Below are 23,876 nucleotides of genomic sequence, written 5' to 3' on the forward strand. Positions count from 1 at the left end.
TGGCGGTACCCAAACCCCGCAGCTGCAGGGCACATCCCTTCCTTGTTAACAGAGGGCATCATTTAAGTCACATCTCCAGCTGGTCTAAGCATGGGCTCGCTGTGGCTGCCAACGGCTTCGTGGCACAACAAACTCTAGCCTGGTACCAGGGCTTTTCCTGTACCTGCTTTGCAGACTGAGGACGTGCCGAGAGCACGGCAGCTTTGCCACTCAGGCATGGGACAGGCTGGCGGTCGCTGCCAGCCAGGACATGCTGATGAACAGTTGGAATGAGTTGTCTGGAGATGAGGGGGGTTCTTACTCTTCCTCTGTGAGTACCAAGTTGTTAGACCGGATTCACCCACATTGCGCACAGGGTCCCCTCTCCCCGTGCTGGGCAACAGCCTGGCTCAGGCAGGGTAAAGAGCTGAGCCTGGCTGCATGGCTCCACAGCTCCCAGCCACTTGGGACGAGCGTCCCGCTGCTCTGGAGGTGCCTGCAGCCCTGGTCAAAACAAGGGTGCGTTCAGGTAAACTGAAACTTCGTGGTTTGTGTTGGTCAAAGCTAAAAATCCCAGGAGCTCACCACATTCCCCCCAAAATTTCTTAATAAATTACACTTTATCAGTTTAAAACTCATGCTCTCATGTGCAAAAAGTTTTATTTTTCAGTTGCATCCCTTGATCTAATCCCAAAGGTTTCTTTTCTCTGGCAACTTCTTTGTTTGCAGAAGAGAAAGATATGCTTGGAGCCACCCGGAGATGATGGTCTTTCCCAGCCTTGGCACACAAACATGTAACAGGTCCCTACAATCCGTCCTGGCCATGCACGGCTCGGACAGGGTTGGGGACAATAAGAGATGGAGGTGACAAACGCCCCTCCTTGCCTCAGCCCCGGCTGCAGCGATGCTCTAATATGGCAAAGTTGGGAGAAGTTATTTCTAATAACAAATAAATCCAGGTCAGCTGTATAGAAAGCGACGTCAAGGAATTTAAATCCCACAAGAAACAACTTTTAGTTTAAGGCAAATCTGGGACTCTGCGCACTCAAAGGGCTGCTGTCCCTCAGCTGAGCCGCGATCAGAGGGGTTGCTCTGGCTGCCCCGTGGAGGCCCCGCCTCGAGGGGACTGAACCCCTCGGTAGGGCGAGCCGTGGCAGCACCCACAGCTGATGCTTGTGCACCTCAGGGCCTTGCAGGGATGCTTAAGAGGAACCAGGGGTGTCCCCCCCCCCTCCTTCTATTCCACTTGTCAGCTGTCTCCGAATGGGACGAACACTTCCTCAGACTCATTCACCCCCATATCCCCACCCTGGGGCCCGCAGGACTGATTTCAGAATCCCCATCGCTCCCCTGGCTCCTCGCAGGTAACAGCAGTCACCTCGGGGGTGACTGTAGAAGGGCACTTTATTTTCCCAAGGAAATGGGAAGGATCATCACCCCTTCCTGTGGGCTTGGTTAGAAACAAGACAGTTCTTGCTGCTGTTTGCCCTTGACGTCATTAGTCTTCAGAGTTAACAGCCCCAACTTCTCTGTGCTTTTGTTGCAACCTCTTTGCAAGCACCGGTGGATGCTGTAGTCCCTGATTTAGAGCTGGGTGAAGCTTTCTGAGTGGGAAACCCGCAAAAGATGCAGACAGACATCGCTGCAAAGCTTGGCTTGATAATATCTTTCCATCACATAGAAATGTTTCACATAAACCCTCCCTTTTGCCAGCTCCCCCAGAGTGGCATCGGGTTTGTTTTGGGGCAGGTTTTGGAAGAAACGCGATCCGTGTTTTCCGTTTGTTGTTGTGTAAGTCAGAGGGGTGCAGGTCCGGGCAGGCGGCGTGTGCTGGCCAGGGTGCCGGGGGAGGCAGGCGCGTGTGTCCCAGCTGGGGCACCCCCAGGCACCTCGCCACAGGCTGGAAATGTTTCAGTTTTCCCAGAAACTATCATAAATTTCACAGAACAAACAAACAAACAATGTGAAATAGAATAGTTCCAATTGGAAAACTGCAAAAGAGAAATCCCGTTTATACAGCTATTTGTGGAAAAGCACCAGGAAGAAAGCAAAGAGTAAAGCTAACTGACTGGCACGTGGGGAGGCAGCTTGGATGGGGGGCACTTGCTTGGGTTTGGGGGCAGATTAAAGCCAAGCTAAACTGCCACTGTCTGCTGGGGACGGTGGGTCCTGTGCTGGGGGTGGCAGGTCTGACCCAGACCAGTGCAGGGGGCACACCCACCCCCATCCCTTGGGACAGTTTTGGGGCTGGAGCCGGCCTGAATTGGACCTCCTGGCTCTGCCCGCTGCTGGAGGAGGAGACTGGCATGTGGAGTAGTGCTGGTGCTCTGGGCAACAAGCAATGAGGGAGGGCTGCGAGCAGATGAGCTGGCTGTAGATTTAATCAACTGAAAGGAAAAAAAAAATAATCTCAAAATGGGGTGAAACGGCACCACAGAAACCCTGTGGCTATCCCCGACATCTGGGGCTGCAGCGGGAGGCTCTATATATCTGGGGGGAAGAGAGCCCATCTCTGCCTCCAGAAGTCCTTTGGCTGCAGTGGGGGGCACAGAGCACCCCGGAGCAGGGAGGAAAGAGCCCAGCCTCAGCAGCGGGGCTGGAGCCGAGCAGGGGATACAAGCCAGATGTGTCTGCTTTCATCCAGCTGTGTGTCTCTGGGACCCCTCTTGCAGGATCAGGACTCGAAGGCATTTTCAGGCCTCCCTATGCATCTTCAGGGCAGAGCTGGAGGGAAACTGTTGCACAAAGGCCTTCATCTCCCCAGCTCAGGATGCTGCCCGATGGCACCAGTGCCAGGGTTGTCCAAGCAGAACATGGGGCAGGCACATATCAGCGCAGTGGCTGGTCCCCAGTGCAGCCCGGTGAGCAGAGGGCTGCTCACGCACTGCCAGCAGCTGAGAATGCTCACAACTCACTGCATGCAGCAACTCCTCAGCAGCAAATCCCAGTCGGTGGCACCCAGGGGCACCCCAGGGTGGCAGGCAGGGAGACCGTGGGTCCCCTCCGGCTCCAGCCGTGTCACCCACCTTGGGGCTCCTTTGGGGCCGCTCTGCTGGCAGAGCATCTCCTGTGTGGGCTCCCTTGCCTTTTCTAGTCCCAGGGAGAAGGGTGAGCTTTTAAATATACCTAAACACCATTAAGAACCCTTTAAATACCCTTAAACATGTAGATGCAAACTGGGATGGAGGTAGCCTCCCAGTGCTCACCATCACATCCGCACCCCGAGTCCAGCGCCACACTGGTGCTCGTGTTTGGGATGTGCTCAGCGCTGGCTTTCAGCCAGCAGGCTCCTGCGTGGAGGGGCTGAAGCCCCTGACTCCTGCCTGCTCGGATCTCAGGGACCTTGAGACCTTTGCCCTCAGCAGCGGGCAGAGCTGCAGTCAGGCACCCTTGGGCCTGGGCCCCCTCCATCCCCAGGTGTCTCTCAGGGACCAGGCAGCCACTGGAGCCAGGGCTAATTCACCCTTACTCAGCCTCTCCTCCGTCAGCTCTTCCCTGCTGGTTCCCAGAGAGGCTGGGCAATCCTGGAGATGGTCAAAACTCCTCAGGATAAAGCCCTGAGCAACCTAGGTGAGGTCCTACCCTGCACAGGGGTTTGGATCCATCACCTCCAGATGCCCTTTCTGATCTTCACCGCCCACTATGCCCAAAATACCCAGTTCAGCAGGAAACTCCGGCTAAGCGTTACCTTAGGACGAAGCACGGGCTATGGTGCACGGCTTTTTGCGCTGCTCACCAGCTGCTTTCTCTACTGTGGGGGGTCAGGATTTCCTTCATTCCCTCCCCAGCCACTGCTGCTGTTGGCCGGGACCTGCCATGCCAGTCCCACGACGAGCCGCACACCTTCAGATGTGTCCCTCTGCGGGACCCAGTACCACGAATGCTCCAAGGGCAACTGGGCTGAATACACCTCATTTGCATCGCCTCCTCTTGCTAAGAGTGGAGGAACACAACACTAACGTGTGTGCTGGGGCTAACCTCTTCCGGCTGCCATGGGCTGTCACGTTAGTCTGATTGTACTTGCTGGGCTCAGGAACCACCTGAAATGAGTTGCTGGCCTCTCCTGAAATTAAAAAGAAAAAAAAAAACCAGACAAAACCAATTGGGAAGTGCTGAGAAGGAGAGGTGAGAACCCTTGCAAGGCCCCAGGAGGCATGTTGAGCTGCTGATCTCATGGCCGTGACATGCCTCCCTCGGTGGTGGCTCCTCTCCGTGCTCTTCCACTGAAGCAGAGCTTTGCCGTGTCAGAAATCGGGTTGTTGCATTGCAACGCGAGTGCTGGACATGCTAAAAAGACCATGAAAAAGAGGCCAAGCTGGGTTTGGGAGGGGTGTAGGTGCCCCTTCAAAAGCAAGTCGTGCTGGGACAGACCTGCTAGGGCAAACCTGAAGACATTTGCAGAGGCCGCTCTTGTTATGGGCATTCAGGGAGGCAATGGCCATAGGAAATGGAGGGATTGGAGGTCTAGAGAGGAGAGGCTTCGCACTCCCTTAACGGGTGGCTCATTTCTTCTGTCTTCCTAGTGTTTGTTTTTGCAAGTATTAATATGCTGGGACTGTTTTCTTTAGCGCACGTCGGGTCTGGAGGGTTTCGCTGGGGCTCTGGGATCTGGATGACCTTGCCCCATCAGGAGACCTTCGCAGGAGTGGTCTATGGAGCCTGGCCCACGGTTGCCCCAGGTCCCCACGGTCCCGGCAGGAGCTGCAGAAGTGCCCCTGCCACAAACACTGCCCGGCCTGAGCCCGCAGGGTGCTGCGAGATGGTGGGACCGGTGGGATGATCAGCAGTGATGGGTCCTGGTGCTCTTCTCTCTGAAATGAGGACGCTCCACCTTGACAGGCCTGGCTGCTCTGCAAAGCGGTGTTGCATGACACCCTCCTGCTCTGCAACCCGCAGTAGGCAACAGCCATCCTGCCAAAAACCCAGTAGCTACTAAACAAACAATTTAATGCAAAACAGACTCAATGGAGCAGGAGCAAACGTGCCCAAGAAAGCGTCAAAGCCATTACAGAACCGCAGCAAAAGCACATGATGTTGCAAAGGCTTTGCAGAGCGCTCAGGGAGCACAGCCTGGTACAATTTGCATCTTTTGTTTTAACTAACATTTTCCTCATGACGTGTGTAATATGGTTAGTGATATGTAGCTTCCATCTATCCTGCAGTGTTTGCTAAGAGCCCAAATGTCTGTCTGGTTGTCCCTGCAGCCAGCATCTGCCTGTCCCCACACCACACCCTGCTGTATCTAACAGGGTTGGTACCAGCACCTTCTGCTCAAAATCACGAAGCAGTGAAACCCAGCGTGTGACTGAGGGTCTCTGGCTCGTGGAGGAGGTTTGGAAGTTGCTCATATTTGGCTTGGCTGCCTCTTCTTGACCAGTCAAGCTCCCCCTGATCCACTGGGGTTTAAACCAACCCCAAGCTGATGTCTTGCAGGCTGACTCTGTGAGCAGAACCTGGAGATTTCCCTTTGCTCTTCCAGCGTTCCCTGCTTGCAGCTGCAAAAGCAGGGCACATCTCACAGGGATGTGCAGGACAAGGAAGGACACTAACAAAATCGTTGCCTGTAACAGCATGGACTCGAAAGCTTTCAGTCCTGCCTTTGAGCTGTGTGAGCAGGGGGCAGCTGATGGCACAGGGAAATGGCCGTGCAACCATCCAGCTCTGGCCTCGCAGCAGCAGGCTGCCAGAAGACGATATGTTTTACAAGAGCCTTTTGGCTGCAAGGCATGAGGGTGCACAGAGCAGTCCCACCCTGGGCAGATGGGGAGCAGGTGAGGCTGAGCTCTACCTTGTCTCCATGGGGAGATGAAGCCAGACCTCATTGCCAACATGCACTTGGCCTCCAGTCCCACTGTGTGTCCTCTGGAAGGTGATAAAGGACCATCAAGTCTCTCCTGATGAAAGGTGGCCCTGGCGCAGTAACCCTATGGAGATAAAGGCTTTCTGTGGTGAAGCAACCTGCCTACAGTGAGACCCATGGATGCCAGGGGCAGTTCAGAGGCCCAGAGGGCATTGCCTACCCCTGCGCTGTGCACCTTCGCAGTGCAGACCCGGGATGCCCCGAGCTGGGTTACCCAGAGCGGTCCTTTGTGCCGGAATTGAGGAGGCACAGGCAGGAGCAGCACCCAGCCGGCCTGCCCGCTGCCAAGGGTGAAGGCTTGTGAAAGAGGGGTGATCTCCCAAAATGAGAGAATTGGCAGAGGAGAGCTGCTGAGCGACCCTGCTCCCAGGTTGGGGCCGAAAGCAGCTGCCACGGGCACCTCGTCTTGATCTCACATGGCTTCTACGGCCTGGCTGGAGAATGGGTACTGTGCAATGGCATCTCAGAGACCGTCCTCATGCAGGCACCTTAAAAGAGCTGTTAAAGGCCCTGGACTCCCACATCACTCAACACAGGGGGGGATGCGCTGCAGGTTGGTGTTACTCTAAGCTACCTCTCGCAGCCTTGCTTGCCCCATCGACCTGTTGGGAGGTGATGGAGTCCAGAGAGACGTGATCTATAGCAAGAGGAGGTGTTGTGAACCACTGGGATGGAGTGAAAAATTGGAACCAGCCAGAAAATACATGGTACATAAGGTCACACTCAAAGTCTACTACGAACAAGTGTCCATAAACACCGAGGGGAAAAATCTAAGCAATTAAGTCATCTTAAATGTCAAATAGCCCATAGACCCCACATTTGGACATGACAGATGAACAAAAACATAGACATTAAAAATTCCTGAAAACTAACAAAGTAACAATGATTAATTTCTCCCTGTTCCAGGGCAATCGCATTATATACACACAAAGGAGTCATAAAAATTCCAGGATGACGGAACAAAATCCTTACAGAGCTCCACAGATAAAATACAACCATACTAGAAGGAGCTGGAATGGTCCAGGGAGGGAGTGTGCCTGGGGCTGGCTCCTATATATCGTGCTGGATAAAACACCTTACTTGGAAGATGTGACTGCAAGATTACACCTGGTGAAAGCGCTGGTGAACATGAGTCCCATGTCCCAGCTCGAGATGGGACAAATCCTTGCTGACCTCAGCGTTTCCCCTGTGCTCGATGCAAACAGCCGCATGCGAGAGGAGCCCCCTTGTAAAACCCAAACGCCACGTGGCAAAGGAACTGAGGATGCGGATGCATCAGCGGTGCAACAAGCAAGGACAGTGCAGAAGATGGTAGGAAGGAAACAGGTAAAGAGGTCAGCATCCTAGCCCTGCTTTGGCCAATTTAAAACCCCTACTGAGCCCTAGGTGCCAGAGCTGAGCATTTAGGAATGCAAGAAAATGAAAGGATTTCAGGCCAAGAGGGGGCTTCTTTCTTTAAGAAAAAGATATTCCAAACCAAAACCACAAAGCAAATATCATTAAAGAGGCCGCAGTGTTGCTTGGTGACTGTTAATTGGATTTTTCTGAGATGTTTTGCATCAAAAACGGCTGCATAGTCTGCAAAATTAATTAAGGAGGGTGCTGAGTGGTGCCAGGGGCAGAGGGGAATTTAGGGGCCGCCCCCATGGGCCACAGACCCCGCATGGGGAGAACAGTCCCTCTGAGTGCAGCAAACACCCGCCTTGGCTCTGCTGCGCTGACACCCCTGGGAGAGGCAGCCACAGAGCGGCAGCAACCAGAGGTTGGGGTCCCGGCATCCCGGCATCTCTGGGAGAACTGCATCCCCTGCACTTCCTCACCGGCTGCATCCCGAGTAATCCCATCCTCGTTGGAGGCTGCAGCCCAGCTCCAAGCCTGCTCGTAATTCACTCCCCGCCGCTTGGCAGCCCGGAGCGGTGAACCTGGCCGATGGGGACGTCATTCCCTTATCCTAATGGGCCGTGAAACTTCAGTGTGCTCAGGATACCCAGAGTCCTGTCTGGGAAAAGATAGAGAAAAAATGTGGGGCTTGTGGCAAAATGATGTGAAACAGCTTGGGAAACAGCAAAATGCATCAGAGCAAGAGAGGGGTGACCCAGGAATACATGGGCGCTGGTCTCGCCCATGGTGCAGGGGTCCGCCAGGGCTGCAGAGATGCGCACCCCGGTAAGTCCCTGGGCACAGCCGTGTCCCCGCCTGGCCCTGGCAGCGGCCGTGCCTTGTGCCTTCGCCATGCCAGTCCCCCGACTTCCCGGCCAGGAGAGGTGTGCCGGGCGAGAGCCATGGCAACTCTTACACAGAGTGTCAACAGAAATCAGCAAAATAATGACTTTCTCATTGAAATCTCCAGGGAGGGAAAAAGGCTCCAGGCCAGATCTGCCTGCCATAAAACAGGCTTTAAAATTTTTCAGCGGATGCTGAAGCCGAGCTAAGGCGAGAGCCTGCTCCAGCTTGGCCACATCCCAGTCTGCCGGGAGTAAGAGCTGGGGGAGCACGGGCATGGGCTGTCCAGTCCTCCCGCAGTGCCGGGAGAGATGGCACGGAGGCAGAGGTTGCACCAGTGCCTGCACTTAAGCCGTCTCACCCTGGCCACACCAGCCTTGGGATGGCTGGATCTTGGATACTGGCCTGGAGAGGTGGGAGAGGGATGCCTTGATTAATCCTATTTTTTTGTTTGTCATACATCTTTAAAAACTATTTTATTTTAAACTCAAATCCAATGGTTTCAAAAAAACCTTTTTTTTTTTTTTTTTTTTTTTAATGGAAAAACTACATTAGAAGGCAGTTTTTTATGCTGGGTGTGAAATGCTCCTCCTGTACAGGCTGTCAGGGACAGTCCTCCACCTTCCCCATGAGCAAAGGCAACCCTCCCACCTTGCTGCTCAGCAGGGACTCAATTACACATATGAAGCTGACCCAGCCAAAACTCAGCGCAGAAGAGTTTGACACAAAGTTGGGAACCTGCCAAGAAGTTCCTAATTGAAAGTGGTTACTGAAATGTCTATCAGTGGGGTCTCTGCCTGGTGAACCCTCCTCTGTCACCGTGAATTATGAGCATGCTCTGGTTTGAAATGAGGCAGAGTAAATCTAATCATATTTTTATGATCCCCTTTTCCTCTTGCATGAGCTGAGCTTTGGGCACATGCTGTGCAGCAGAAGAGCAGTGGCTTTGCCTTTTTCCATATCCATCTCCTTTTTTTTGAGCAACACATCAGATTATTAACAGATTAGAAATTCAAGCTCTAATAAACTGAGTCCCCAAAAGCAAGTTGCAGCCACAGGCTGGGAAGCGACAGGCAGGCAGAGGAACAGACGTGATTTCCAGCAGCATGGACTCTGCGATGTATCCCTCACCTCCTCCCTGCAACATGGTCCAGATGGGATGGTTGGAAGGGACCGGGATACAGAGCTGTTGGGGGACACAAGCCATGCAGGTCGTTCCTCAGGGGCTAAGCAGGGGTGTTGAGAAGTGAAGCAAGAAGAGAAGTGCCATAACATCACTGGTGCTCCCATGGGGTCCATCTCAGCGCCTGGCAGTGGGGCTGTCCCAGACGTCTGCAGTTCTGCCACCTCTACCTGAACCTGGATCGCCTCGACCGCTGCTGAGCTGCAGCACACAGCCCCCATCAATCCCCAAAGGTCTCTGGGACCTTGCCCAGGGCTCTGCTCCGGAGCAATAATGAGCCACTGTAAAGCATCCTGCCTGCTGCAGAGCTATCTCCAAAGAGTTGTTTCACACCTCCTCGGGTGTGAAGGTCACAGACCAGATGTTCCCCATCAGCAGTCAGATCCTCGTACATTCTACACCAGATTTAAGCCCTGCAGTCAAATCACCTTCATTTTCTCAGAGGCAAGCGATACTTGTTCTTAGAGCAGTATCTGGCTGGGAAGGGAAAGGAATGAATGCCGATGCACAAGGAGCGTGATCCCTGGGATACAGAGCGAAGCCTGCCTTCTTGAGATCTCTTCCAAAGTAACTGCTGGCAGCTGGAGATGCCTGGCTCTGGGAGAGCATGCTGTCATCTGGGGTGCTGACCTGACCGGCCGGCACACACCAGGGTACCGAGTACTGCAAGTAAACTCATCTCATCGCCCACCCTGGCAGAGCAGGGACGCTCAGAGTTTCAGCAGCTGACACACTGACAGGGAGCTGAGCTCTTATGATGCCACAAGAAATGGCCCAGCTGCACATGGGCTCCTTGCAGGAGGCCCCTCACCAGGAATGGTCCTTGTTCTGCCACTGGCCACCCACAGCCATGGGGTCACTGTGGATCTGGTCTTCCAGCTTCACCCCTGGTGCTGGAACCACAGCAAACCAGAGGGAGAGAGGATGGGCCTGTGACCTGCAGGCATGTCCAGGGGAGAGGAATGGCTTTAGGTAATATCCCATCAGACACCAGCAGCCCCTGCTCCCAGCAGGACATCCCTTGGGGAGCTCTGAGCAGCAGACCTCAGCCTTGTAGACCTATTTGCAGTCATGGACCTGGGGGATGCAAATCAACCACCGTGAACCAGAATTTGGTCTGCAAAAGGATCAGTGCTGGTGGCACAGGGAGCAGCATAAGGACATTGTCCTGGCACTGTCCAGGGAAAGCAGAGGAGGGGCCGCTCTCGCAGGAGGATTTATCTAATGCCCTCAACACTGTCGAACACAATAGCCTAATCTCCATGACATGCACCCTCCAAGGAAGGCTGCATTAGCATTGCTCTCCCCAGCCTAATGCGAAACATCTCAAAGAGCAGCCCCAAGCCCAAGCCTCTCCCAGGACAGCCGAACCAGCCCAGGAGGTGGTTTGGGCCGTGTTTCCTCCAGTCTGCCTAAAATAACCCAAGTCCTGAAATAACCCAGGCCTGCATAGAAATAATCCAGCCCGGTTACTACTACTAGACAAATGCTAGAGAGGAGGGCTCCGTTACAGAAAGTGTAAGGAGTTGCTCCAGCATTGTCATCTTGCAAAGAAGTCTCATACCAAAGCTGTTGTTTTGTGCTTGCTTGTGAAGTGTGCTTTTGTGGAACGCCAAAGCAGGGAGCTGCTGCCAGCGCTCGGCTGACCTTTTAGAAAGACATCGAAAGAGATAGCTGGGCTCCTTCAGAGAAAGTCACATTTTTTTGAGAATCAAAGGCTGGGGAGAGGGCCTGCTCACTGGGAACGGTGATCAGGAGCCATGGTGCTGGTGGCAGGAGGGAGGGAGCTCGGTCTGGAGCAGGCGCCGTACTGGGCTATCTCACGCAGGTCAGGAAGGCCAGAGCATCACAGAAACGTGCTCCAACGTTCAGGTCCTGCTGTGGTGCAGATCAAAGAGTTGCCTTCTTCCATCCAATGCTTCTGTTGCAGAATTGCTTTCGCCAAGGACCTGGGCAGCATCCCTCGTGCAGGCAGTCCCTGGCTCGGGCTTAGAGCAGAGTGACACGGTGAGTTTGGGGAGCTCAGACTGGGAGCTGCAGGCCCAGACAGATTCAACATCCATCTGTGTCCCTATTACAGATCCTCAGGGGGATCCTTTTGGCTTGTCAGGCCACATCCACGCTCCAGCCACGTCCTCAGTTCCAGCGCTAAGAGATGGTGTTGGGGAATTGGTTTAACTCCTCCTGGCAAAGCAGCATGTGAAGGACCCACCTGCCCCTGGGTGCTGGTGGCTGTGCCCATGAGGGCTCAGCCCAGGAGCACTGCTCACTCCTCCCTCCCCTTTACATTCCAGCTGGGTATAATCCTTTAAAAAGGCATGTAGCTGGTCTCAGCATGCGGCCATCCCGTGTTACAGACCCGCTGTGCAACTCCAGCTCCTGCTGAGGGTTTGCAGCTGGCGCTGCCTGCAGAGTCAGGCTTCTGACTCTGCTGCCAGTGCTGGGAGAGCTGCTGGGGCAGAGGGGGCTCACTTCAAAGCTGTTCTGCCTCTTATAAAATCCCTGGCCATGGAAATGGGGATGCCTGGATTTTACAGATGCCTGGCAGGTCTGCAAATAAAACATTCAGATCAGTTGGCTGGCTTAGTGAGGGGGGGTGGGTTAAATACTGATATTATGGTGACATATGGAAGCATCAGCCTTGCACTGCCCAGAGAGAGGCAGGTTTCACCCCAAAGAGATGTGATGCAGTCAGAGAGAAGGACCTTGTGCATTGGGACGGAGGAATGACCCAGCCTTTGAGCTCAACTCAGCCATGTCCTGGCTGTGCCGCTCGGAGTAGTGGTGGGGGTCATCCCTGAAACAATGGCTGGAGGGGAGACACCAGCAGTGACCTGAGGCAGGTCTCTAGCAGCTGAGTTGCAGGTATTTAAAAAACTCTCAAGCATAAATGCAGTGCTGGGAGATCCTGCCTGCCCTTAGCAGAGACACAGGAGCAAGCTGTATAAGTGTTCCTAGTCAACAGCAATGCAAAATACAATGGATTTGCTTAAATCCCCTGCACAGACCACAGCCAAAGCAACCGGCCCGCAGGACAAACACAGCAGAAGCCTGTTATCTCCCTTCCTGAATGTGCCTCTGTTCCCTGCAGAGTGTTCCCCCCCAGGGCCCATGAACCCCAACGTGCAGCCAGCCCTCCGCTTCCCGCTCCTGGCACAGGGACAAGTCCATCCATGGCTTTTAGCCATCACTGGTCACGCCTGGAGATGGTCAGCAGCCCTCAGGGATTGCTGATGCTGCAGCAGGGACAGACGAGCATCCCAAGGGTCACCTTAAATCTCTGTGTACTGTAGGAAGATCTCTGGACATGATGTGTTTTAAAATACCATTAAAAAAGAAGTACCCAGAAAGGCGACTGAACAGTGAGGAAAGGTATTTGCTCCATAATTATAATCCAAAAGAGGGATTTCAGATCCAGCCCTTCCTAGCCCTCTGGGCTGGCATCTACCTCCCTCTCTGCTTCTGCCAGATGAGCCCTGCACACCAGCTCCACAGCCAATAAATCCTCTTCTGCATTAAACATTATGGGTCTCAATTAATTAAATGAGTACAACAACCACAGTCCCCTCAGCAATTAGAGAAGTGGCTGAGTAATTAGATGGAATGTTAATTTAATTTCCAGGAGGGGGAAAGAAAAAGAAAGAAAGGAAAAGAAGAAGGAGCAAATGGGATTACATTTGACAAGAGGGAAATTAAAAGTCATTTAATCATAGAGCAATTAAAGTTCCCTAAACTATGTAGCAGGAAAAAAAAAACCTAGAAGGACAGGACCACCAGCATGTATTGTGAACAACACTCACCCAGGTAAAATACCAGCTGATGGCCCATGTATATGTGGATTTGTATAACACCCACCCAGGCTTAGCCTTACCTTTCCCCTTTGTTAGGGGACCGGGAAAAGGATATTGCCTTGCAAACCACAGCTTCATCCTGGCCATACCTCCAGATAATGCTCTTATCAGCCTTCCTCAGCTAAGTAAGATCAGCTGTCCTTTGCCAGGAGAAACAGAAATGCGAGGTGAGCAACTCCCCGCAGCCCAGAGGCTGTGCCGCAGCGAAACCAGGGCTGGCGGTCCAGGGCATGGACAGGCAGGGTCATCCCCAGCGCTGGCAGCTCCAGGGCTGGGGGCCACCCCCGCCCAGCGCCAGGCTCCGCACAGCTGCACCCCACACGGCACGTGCCCTCCCAGTGGGTTGTCTCCTCGCTTCATTTTTTTTTTTACATCTGTTTCTGATTTAAATATTGCTTTCCAGCTATTTGGAGCATCAACAGGTACCAGGTTTCACGCAGGACCCTTCTGACAGACTGTGAGTGGTCCTGTGACAAGCGATGCCTGGAGCCCATCTGGGGTTTGCTAGAATGATGGGAGGCTGAAGTGGAAATACCCACCTTGGGCATAAGACACGGGCAAGTCATTCAGCATCAGATTTGCCGAGGGCTGACAGCCCCCGTGAAGCCTGCTGTCATCGGAGGGGCTGCAGCAACCCAGCCCGCACCTTCCCCTTTCTTGACCTGCCTTTCAGGGTGGCACAGCCATCGTGGGATACATGCTCCCCAGCTCCTCCGTGCTCAGTGAGGAAGCAGGGGTGGGTGCCAGGCTCTTGGGTGCGATGAAGCTGCCTGAGTTAAGCTCGCAGTGGCCTCCTGCCTTATCCCAGCCTGCAGCAAGGTTGGGAGATAAAGGTAGGTTTTGTTCGGTTTAATTAGAGCTGGCGTGGCAGAGCTTCTTGCTGCCAAGGGCTGACAGGCAGATTAATTAATCCGCTCACCGTTGTCACTGGGAGACGGCTCAGCAGCAGCAAAGTGGGGGGTTCCCTGGAGAGGAGCCGAGAGCCTCAGCAGCGTAGAAAAGCCAGTCAGGAGAGGGGAAGGAGGGAGATATTTTCTCCCTGTTGATGCTTTCTCTTCTTCCCTTCCCAGGGCTCAAACCTCCTTGTGCCTGAGCATCTCCCCGGGGCTCTGGAGCTACACCGATTTCCTGTGAAAGCCAGAAGTCCTTTAGCTACAGAGATGAAGGACTCAAACCCTCCACCACGAAACCATCTGGGACACTGGCAGGGGTTTTGCAGAGGGTTAAACAGGGAGTTAATGCCCCTGCAGACCTTTGGGAAGCAGCAGATGGTTTGCCAGCACTAGAAGTCTGATTTTATTACAGAAAGCAGTGTGAAACAAAGCAGAGCAGAAACCTCGTGCGAATGCCGTGCCTCCAGCCGATGAGCAGCCCGCCAGGCTGCAAACGCCCGTGCTAATTCCAGTACCCACAACTCACTGGCTTTTAATTATAAGGTGGCGCGTTCACACCATGCCATGAGGAAAAAACTATTTTCCACCAAACAGCTGCATCTGAAATCTTATTCGAAGGCTGGAAGCAATCACAGCAGGCAGTGAATGGAGGTGTGACTGCAGCTCAGAGCACTGGACTGTCACTCAGGACCAAGTTAGATGTTCCCAGTTCTGCTGACATGTCAAGGGCAGGGTTTAGTGCTCACTCCCTGCTCTTGCACAGCACCGCAGGGCCGGCTGCTTCGTATCTCCAGCTGCTGGCCCCACGTGCCGATGGAGGCAGGTGTGCAGGCGGGGAGGATTGTAGGCTGTGGCAGGTACAGACTTGCTCGGGAGAAATGCAGTAGGAGAACTGGGACTGAGTCCTTGGGAAGGCTCAGGGGGAACAGCTGTGGTCACTCATGCTCAAGAAAAATAAGGGGAAATTGGGTTGGATGAAAAGGAACTGGGAATCAAAAGAAATAGAGTGTCCAGCTTGCAGGCAGTGACTATGGGAGCTGGCCTTTTTAGCCTGAGAAACCAAGGAGTGAGGAGGTAGGATGGAGCTCTGTAAGCTCTGTTACAGGTAGGGGAGACTGCAGAGGTAGAGGAGGGTGATTTAGGCTAAAGATGAACATTTGCTCTGGTGTAAATGGGCACTAGCTGGCTGTGTATAAACCTGGAGGATGGGTCCCAATCATTAGGGAGATAAACCAGCTTTGCTAGGCAAAAGCCCAACTGCTTTGGGGTAAAGCCATGCAATTTATTAATTCTGTACAAAGGCTCTTTCCCTTCCATGGGTTCCTCTGTGTGTCCCCCCATGGACAGCCTGGCCCCAATGTGTTTTCTTGCGGCAGTACCTGCACCCAAGCTGTCCCACCGCAGCCAGCATGCCCCAGCTTCACTCCAGCCTTTCTCTTGGCCTCCAGTGCAGTGTTGTCCCAGCCTGAGTGGAAAAAATGGGTTTATGAAGATAGAAGAGCAGCATCTCCAGCAAACCTTGCTGCATCCTCAGGGTCACATCCCCCTCTAGAAGCTCAGGGCGCTCCCTGCCCTCCCCAGCTCAGGTCCAAACCCCCTCCCTGTCCCCCCTCATCAGCCAGCCTCCTTTGGCTCCCCATATCTCTCCCTGAAGATCCCTACCCCACCTCAGCATCCTGGGGTCAGCTAGAGCCAGACGCCTGCCCGTGCCCTTCCAGAACTCCTATCCCCCACACCTGGTTCCACAAGTCCTGCCTGGACTTGGTGTTAACCCCACCATGACACAGGGGCATCAGAAAAGCCCACGGGGGATGTCTCTGGAGAAGGTAATTGTTCTATGTGCAGTGCAGTCACTCCCAAAATGTGGCTTTGCTGGGCACCGCCCACAATTAAAGCAGACAACTAGAGAAAATCAGGGATGAAGCATAAGTGCCAACACAATGCCAGGTGTGAGACAGCCAATACTTACACTATTAAGGGTAAATGAGCACATAAGCTGTGGCTTTCTCTAAGATATGGAGGTCTGTCCTTTGCTGGCAAAGGCATGCCGCCAGAGGGGAGGCTTGGGTGGGTACCAGGATGCTCCACCTGCCTACTTGCAGGCTGCAGGCAGGAGGCCAGGTCCTGTCCCACCTCCTGCGATGCCCTGCCTTTCCAGAGCCACCATGGGCAGTGCTGCCGGACCATCCCTGGGAACCTTGCAGGGGAAGGACGGCGTGGCTCACTGCTTGGCTGGTTTTCATGGGATGAGACACTCACTGCCTGCTCCACCAGCAGGCTCGGAGATCCCCTGGCAGATCCGCTTGGATCCAAATAGCCCAGAAAGGGAGCAAGGAGGACTTTTGCCTACCGGAAGGGTGTCCTCATTGTGCAAAATGCATGGAGACGCTTTGCTTTCCCAATTCCCCGTGTCCCCAGGCTGCTCCCATGTCACCCCAGCTCGCCTGGAGCAGGATGCCATAAAATTAAGCATTTGCTCTGAGTCCGTCCCCCTGCTCCGTGAGCCCTGGAGGGGGACACACATGATCTGCTCCTGGGGTTTTGCAGAGGTTGCATAAGCCCTGCATGCCTCCGGGATGCTGCTGCCCTTTATTGTTTATTTGCTTAGCAGTAATTATAGCAGCATAATTATAATCAGTGCTCGTTTACATAAAGAATCACTTTGCTCATCTTCTGGCCCGCCCCGCTCTCTGAGCCACCTGCCAAGACAAACCTTGGGAGCACAAAAATTAACATGACACTGGGTCCAGGGAAACGGAAAACAGGAGAGAGGAGGGTGAGGGCCGCCCCCAGCCAACTTGGCCCACGTTGCCCTCTGAATGAGACACTGGCTGAGAAAACTGGGGGCACTGTGTTTACACGCACTGTCAAAGGGAATGGTTCAGCTATGCTGCACCTTTTAGTGGTGAATTAACAGCCAGCCAGCTCCATTCCAGCAATTAATGGGTTTGCACAGACTGGCAAGGGCATTGCTCCTATGCTTGCTCCTTGCTACCTAGAAAAACCAAACATGTTTATGCTGGATCAAGCATTTGGGCAGGGTCAAAACTCACCTTTTTGAGTGTGTGCAGCATCTTGAGGCATCAGCTAAGGAGAGGTTAAAAAAGAAGTGCAGAGACACACGCTCATCCTGAGTTGTCTTCCTTCGCTGCAGCAAGCTGACTTGGCTTTACTCCTGAGAAATCAAAGAAAAGTCTCTAAGTATTAGATTGATTTTCAAAAGAGTTCCCATCTGAGCTTTTTAAATACGACCCAGGTTTTTGAGTGGGCTCAGTTCAGGGCTGCTGTAGACAGCAGCAAGGGAAGAAAAACTTTTCATCCACAAAAACTGTGGATGAAAATATTTGCATTTTCTTCCTCTGTGCTTTCAAGTCTTGACTGAAAAAAAAAAAAGCAGCAGCCTTTTCATTTGGGGGAAAAAAAATCTGAAAGTCAGCTGATCTCTTCCAGAACGCAGTAAGTGAGAATAAAGCTGGTAACTTATAAGTTTCATTTCTAAAATCAGGTGCTTTGACAAGCATCTGGGGATCTCCTGTTGAAAAGCAGCTTTATTTGGAGGTTTTATACTCCTGCTATTCATGCCCTCATCGTAGTCAATTCTTGCCCTCACCTTTTCAGCTAAAAAACTAATCTGAGGTTTTTCAGCAGATTTATGAAAGCCAGGGGCACACAGACTCCAGGGGTGGATGGCATGGCATCAAGACATCCGCACACCGTCACATGCCAGGAGAGGAGCATCATCTTCCCTGGCAGAGCCGGGCTCTCCAGCAGCCTCGGCTGTGTCTCTTGGCTGTTTCTCTGGACACATTTGCATGAGCCCAGACATTGCATGTGCTGGGATTACATTGGTCAAAATCAAAAAGGATTTATTCCCTCTGCCAGACTGCAAGTGTGGTCTGAGCCTCCCTGTCCTGGAGCGTCTGCTGCCCTGTTCTGCCTGGAGATGGACTGTCCATGGAGTCTCTGTCTGGGCTAATAATTGTTAATACTGAGGAGGGCAAAGCCCACCTCTTCAGTCCTCTCCCTTCTTCCCCTTCCCCATGATTCTCAGATACTTTAAGTGCTTCCCCACCACTAATTGCAAATTACCTATGCCACTTAGAAGACCCGCACCTGGAAGCAGCATCACCCCCTTGTCCTGCAGCCCTGCTCAGGCACAGAGTGGGTGGGAGGCTGAAAAAGGCCACCAGCAGCAGCTCTGCTCTCCACCCTGTCCTCTAAACTCTCCTTGCTTGCCTCTGCCACTTCGGAAGAGGGCTCACCCACCACCCCTCTCTGGGGCACAGAGCCAAAACAGTGAGACAGATCCCTGCTGCCTTCATGCCCTTCCCCTGCATCCCAGCAGCTCTTTGGTGTTCCTACTTCAGCAGCCAGTGACTGGGGGCATTATTTTTTTCCCAGGGTTTTTTTGGGGGATTTAAATAGGATGAATAAGGCAGGAAGAGCTGGTCGCAAGGGAGAGGATGTCTGTGAGTGCCTGCCTCAGGAGACCACTTGTCTGGGCTCAGCCCATGGTCTCTGGGATCTGTTCTCTGTCCAAAGCGCTGATGACAGGCTTTGCCTCACTCCTGGCAGCCACCTCGGTAAGGGGTACTTGCCCCGAGGCCTGTCACGGGAGATGAGGATGGTTTGCCTAGAAGCCACACCGTTTGTGTTTAAAGGGAAGACGTTCCCAAATCCCACTTCTCTTTCCCCTCCAGCAACACCTTCTTTGCTCCAGGAGATGCCCTTCCTGGACAATAGCCCATGCATTGCTGAGCTGCTCAGCACACCTCTGAAGACAGACCAGCACCCAGTTGGATGGCTTGGAGTCCAACAGGAGTTACCAAAGAGCTGGCAGAGATCAATCATGGTATAATGCCTTTTTCTTTTTCTGTTTTTTTTAATGAGCTGTTTACATTGCAGAGATGTTACAAATCGCCCAGAGACAGCCAGCATGTGGGTGAGGCAGGCGTGGAGCACGGATGAGGTGCCTACAGATGAGGCACAGAAAGCAACCAGGCGTGATGAGCCCCCAGCGAGGTTTTAGTTTCACTGATTATGCATCAGTCTCAAGGAAACAAAGTTTGGGAAATAAACCATCAGAGATCATAATTCCTGCAATTCTCAGCTACCAAAACCAGTTGAGAGGGCACCAGTGGCAGCAATTAGAGCTGGTTTGTGAAAGGGTTCGAGTAAGGCAAGGCCTGAAAGCTAGAACTCCTGCCAAGAAAGCCCTGGACTCCCCTAGCACCTTGGGGGTTTCGGTGTCCCAAGTGCCACCAGCAGCTGTAAAGCAGCAGGTAGTTGTTCTCTTCTACGAATTTTGTTCCCTCCTGTAGCACTTACTGGCTTCCTGGGGCTACAAACCAAAACTGTGCAGGGTTAATGAGTTAAAATTATTTCATCCCGACTCCGAGGCACGGTGAGACCCAGGGCCTCTCTGTGCCCATCCGGCCTGGGGCATCCCAGGAAGGGGGATGCAGTGAGGATGCTCGGACAGGACAGCCCGCTCCCCCCGCCGCCGTCCCTTCCTTGCTCTGTCGCTTTCCTTAGCACTGATCATTCCTTTGGGCTTGAGGCCAGGGTGAAATCTCATCTCCGGAGGATACATTTTTAGACAGTTTACAGAATCTGGCTTCCTGCTTTTAAATATCTTGGGTTCTTTTGTTTCCCATCACCTGGAAACTAGGTGTGAGAAAAGTCAGTTGTCCGCAAGAGACTCTGCGGGCAATCTTGCCACGAGTGGGCAACCTCTGCGGCTTCGGAATAAGCCAGAAGCAGAGTACGTGGAAGGTATCTAGGTGTGTTGACGAACCTGCAATCATTGCTGGCATCGCTATCACCTCCTGCTTCCCCACTCCTGTGACAGGGTAGGGCCTCCTCCCTCGCCCAGCATATGGACAGGACAGGAGAGGACCACCGTCAGTGGAGGTGTGAGACACAAAGCTGGAATAAAGCAAAACAGCGGAAGGACCCACCGGCGTCAGTCCTGAGACTCCACCACGGCTCCCCATCAAGTCCCGGGATGGGCCAAAGGGACAGCACCACCAGTGAGGTGACACGTCAGACCCCGGCATATTTCTGCTGTGTTTCTTCTCGCCAGGCAAGCCTGGGCCAGACGTGACACAAAGCGTGCTCTGTCTCGCACATCCTCTTGGCACCGGGCATGCCGCTGGCATAGCCGCCCACCGCAGGAAGCTGCTGGCGGGGGGGACTTGGCTACCTCGAGGCAGGAGTCAAAGGGGTTTTGCCATGTCTAGGCTTCTCTTCATGGCTGCTGGCTTAGAGAAGCTTTTGAGATGACATGGACCATCCCGTTCATTCCTTTGTTCAGAACTGCAGCAAGTGGTTTTCCCACCGGCAATATTACATCAAATGTTGTTCGCTGGAGCAGAAAAAGAAAATGCGTTTTTTTATTTACACAGAAACCCTGTCAAACGCTCTAGAAAATGTGTGGATTTTCTTTTTAGTAGCAGCTGGCTGTCAGCAGCGTGGTTCTCATCTGATCACTGACTTTGAGCTCAGAAACCCACTCCAGGCTTGTGAGCAGCCCCTGTGGCCAGGCAGCAGCTCTCCACAAGCACAGCCTGACCAGGGATGCTAAGCCCTGGGTCTGCTCTGGGGACCCCCAGGCCCCCTCCAGCCCCTGGACAGGGAGGATGCCCCTCTCTCTGTAGCAGGGTCATGGGGTGAGCTGAGTTTTCTGGGAGCTGCTTGAATAAGAGAAGTAAAGTGGGAAGGCACCGGAGGGTGTGCTAGCTCAGCGACGAGGGGATATACTGCTTTGTAAGACATCTCTCTTTAACCACAAGCTCAGCAGCAGCTCCTGTGCCATAAAGGATTAAGCAAGGACTAAACCCGAGGACAGCACTCTCAAGCCTTGGGAGCAAAGGTACTGAGGAGCTCTGCTCCCAGGGACTTTGTTGTGGCACTGCCTGAGCACCTCCGCTTGCAGGATGCCCTCGGGCCACCAGCACAGAGCATGAGGCGGTGGGTTCCCTTGCCAGGACCCTTGCATAAGCCACGCGAGGGGCCAGAGCCGCCCCTCGCCCTGGGCCATGGAGGCCGCATCCTGGCCTTTTGTTCTTGAAAGAGAACGTGCAGGCAGTTGGGTGCCAGCCACAAGGACTTGTGCTGGTGCCTGCTTCCTCCCTTGGCATGCAGTGGTGCCGGGCGCCTCTGGCCAGTTCTTGCTTGCATAAACAGCCCAAGTAATGAAGATAAATGCGGCTGAGTGGCAGGGGAGGGCAGCACGTCGGCTGCCAGCCAGACCTTCCCTGTGGATCAGGGCACGCTGCAGGGCTCCAGGGTCATGCTTTTGGTTATGGACTACAGCATCCCACGAGGTGCTTTATGAGATGCCTTAGACTGGCTCCCCCAAATCACCAACCGGTTGTTTTAAGAGCATGAGCAGGGGGTTTATGGTGGTTTTTCAGCTGGGAAAGAAAAAAAAAATCACTTATGGAGAAACACATCTCCACATAAAATACTCCAGCTCAGTGAAGAAAAATGTTCCCCGAGTTGCAACCATTCCTTAGGCATTTCACAAACCCAACCTCAGGCACACGTGATCATAACCATGGCAGGATTTCCCATGGCTCTGACGGGAAGGGGTTCAAAGCCCGTTTTCACCAGCCAGAAAGTTTCTCCTACTCACTGGTTCTTGCCAGGCGCTCCCAGCACGGGGCTCAGCCCACAGGTGAGCACTGCCATTACCTCCATGTTGCTCCTCCAAAGAGGCTGACATCTCCTCGGTCTGGGACGGCAGTCAGAGGAAACCAACCCCTGTGGTGATGCCGATGCTTCTCCCCTGACGCAGAGCCTCGTCTTGCTGCTCCAGCCCCAGGGTCTGTGTCTGAGCTGCATCTTCTAAGGGATACAAGAGGTTAATATTAAAAAAAAAACCTGCCTTGGGCCATGCTAATGCTGCAGCAGAACAGAGCACCCCTGCCAAAAAGCTTATCTGAGGCTCTTTGTGAACAAAGTGAACCCTGGAAGGTGGCGAGGCTCAGTGACAGGGAGCAGGGATGCGAGCCAAGGTTGCTGCCTCTGGCCAGAGGAGAAATTTCCAACTTAGAGAGGAGCCACCCCGTTCCGATAACCCCGCTGTTCCCACCGCAGTGAGGCGCCTTGGGGGGGCCGGGGACCCTGCTCCCTGGGAGCTGCTGGCACAGCCCCGCTCTGTTACAGTAGCATCTCATGGCTCCAACTGCACGGACGGACACCTCAGCTAAAAAGCATCCATAAGGGATGCAGCGTCCCTCCACTGAGCTCCACAGCGGCTCTGCCTTTCTGCTGGCTCCTGCACCTTCTAAACTGGGACAGAAAAGAGTCTCCTCGCCCAGTCATTAAATACTGCAGTGCTTAGTGCCTGTCTGCTTTGCATGCTGCAGGTTCAAGCTCCCACAGAAGCCAGGTATCACACCAGATAGATACAATGAGCCTTTCAGCCCTTAAATCCTCTGGAAATAAACTTGAATGAGCTGTATGTCTAATGAATGTGTGGGAAAATCTCAGATCAGCCAGAATTTCACAGAGGCCCCACTCGAACTTTCTGCTTCCCAAATCCTCCCGAGGCAGCATGGATTGGGAATGGAAAGACAGTGACTCCAACCGAGTGCTCTTTCCATCCCAAAGCCCAACCGGGGTCGATAAAAATCAGCTGTGACTGATCACAGCCCATCTATAACTCTGTGTTTATTTTTAATCGGGTGAACTGGTGGCTCAAAACTGAGTTCCTGGAAATTTAATCCACAGATCACTTCTCTGGAGCTACCGTGTAGCAGCTAAGTGACCCTGGACTTAGAGCCCTCTCCGTGCAGCTGGGAGGCAGCCTCGCTGGGCCTGTGATTTACTGTGCTTTGCAGCTAGAAAACCTGCTGCATCCCCAGGCAAGCTCAGCGGGCAAAAAATAATGGGAAAGCCTTGGCCCTTGCAGCTAGGGAAAGGCAGAGAAAACCATGCAAGGTAGATACACAGGGGAGGGACTTCCAGCCTGGACTAGAGATGTGAGGTTGGCTGCATCCCACTGCTTCGAGTGCGGACAACCAAGTCAAGGGGTGCTACAGCCCTTCTGTGAGCTCCAGGTGGGCACCGAGCTGCTCCCAACCTCCTCTCCAGGGGACTAGAACTCACTGGCCCAGGTTTGCTTTACTCTCCAAAATCAGCATATGAGACTCGTGAAATGTTTCTTGCTCCCTGGGGCACAAGAGGAAGAACAGGTCGGTCTGCTCCCGGAGAGACGCCAACAGATAGGAGCTGGTGTGGAAAGATCCTGATTAGACTTGGCAGGCAGCACGAGCAAAACTTCCTCTTATCCTCGTGCGCCCTGCCATCGGCAGAGCTCTCCTGCTGATCCTCTGGAGTGGCAGCGCAGTTTAATCTCCATGGAGATGGGTCTTACACAAGTCCATGATCCGTCGCAGGTGGTGGCTTGGCTACTTACAGTTCGTGATGAGCCAGACTACCTTTTTCCTTCTGTTCTCCATCCCTTTTGGAAGCCACCCTGGAGTGTGGCAGTCTGGATGCTGGGACAGGGCTCAGGGACTGCAAGTGCTCTCAGAGCCTCCAAGCCTGTGCGGACGAGAAGGGCAGAAGCAGAGCCCTGGGTGCAGCTGGGGGCAGCCTGCAGGGCGGGTAGGACCTGGCCGCTCACACATCGCAGCAGTCAGTATTTGGTCAGCTCAGAGATGCCGCGAATGGGCAAGATGCGGAAGCGCTGGAGCCGAGGGCGCTCCTGAGCCTGCAGCGGGGAGACGCTCCCCGAATCTCACAGCGCTCCTGGAGTGCTGTTTAGCTTTCTCAAAGGATATACCATTAGTGATATATTTATCATGGGTTTTACTTTCCTTCCTTTGCAAAAAACCTGTTTGGCCAATGCACAGCAACATCCTTAGTACAGGCGG

At 53.4% G+C, this 23,876-nt stretch overlaps 1 long non-coding RNA gene across 10 annotated transcripts in view; it reads right to left on the reverse strand.

Annotated features, from left to right (window-relative positions):
• Window positions 1-637: 637 nt before the first annotated feature.
• LOC142049237 (uncharacterized) overlaps window positions 638-23,876 on the reverse strand; it is a 46,750-nt gene continuing 23,511 nt past the window's right edge. For 7 of the 10 annotated variants that reach the window (XR_012657641.1, XR_012657646.1, XR_012657645.1 and 4 more), the window contains 6 exons: window positions 23,126-23,544; window positions 21,688-21,840; window positions 19,950-20,356; window positions 17,043-17,164; window positions 13,117-15,454; window positions 4,049-7,838 (listed from right to left, as the gene is read on the reverse strand). This is a non-coding gene — a long non-coding RNA (uncharacterized LOC142049237). The other 3 variants (XR_012657643.1, XR_012657642.1, XR_012657639.1) reach the window with 3 other exon arrangements.

This window comes from Phalacrocorax aristotelis, chromosome W, assembly GCF_949628215.1.
Source record: "Phalacrocorax aristotelis chromosome W, bGulAri2.1, whole genome shotgun sequence".
NCBI lineage: Eukaryota > Metazoa > Chordata > Aves > Suliformes > Phalacrocoracidae > Phalacrocorax > Phalacrocorax aristotelis.